Raw genomic sequence first — 340 nt, 5'->3', positions numbered from 1 at the left:
ATAAAAATATAATTATAATTCCAAGTGATAGGGAAATTGTTCTTTCGGTTTTTAAATGTTAAGACGACAGTTCCAAGCCAGATTACGTTTTGCATTGGCAAACAATATTATACGAACAGAATTTCACTGACACATTCGTCAAAAATATCATGCTCCATAAAGTATATTTTAAAATAAACTTTAAATTATTATAATTGATACAGCTTATTTATTTTGAATTTATTTTTAATTGAAAATAGGTTATAAAGTTTTAATCGCGAGTTTCCCTTTGTTTAACTTCTAAGACTTTCCAATTGAAACAGTTTAATTTTTAACGTTAAAATTGGAATATTCTTCAATT

Source organism: Belonocnema kinseyi, chromosome 2, assembly GCF_010883055.1.
Source record: "Belonocnema kinseyi isolate 2016_QV_RU_SX_M_011 chromosome 2, B_treatae_v1, whole genome shotgun sequence".
Lineage (NCBI taxonomy): Eukaryota > Metazoa > Arthropoda > Insecta > Hymenoptera > Cynipidae > Belonocnema > Belonocnema kinseyi.
Note: the sequence above shows the minus strand (reverse complement) of the source record.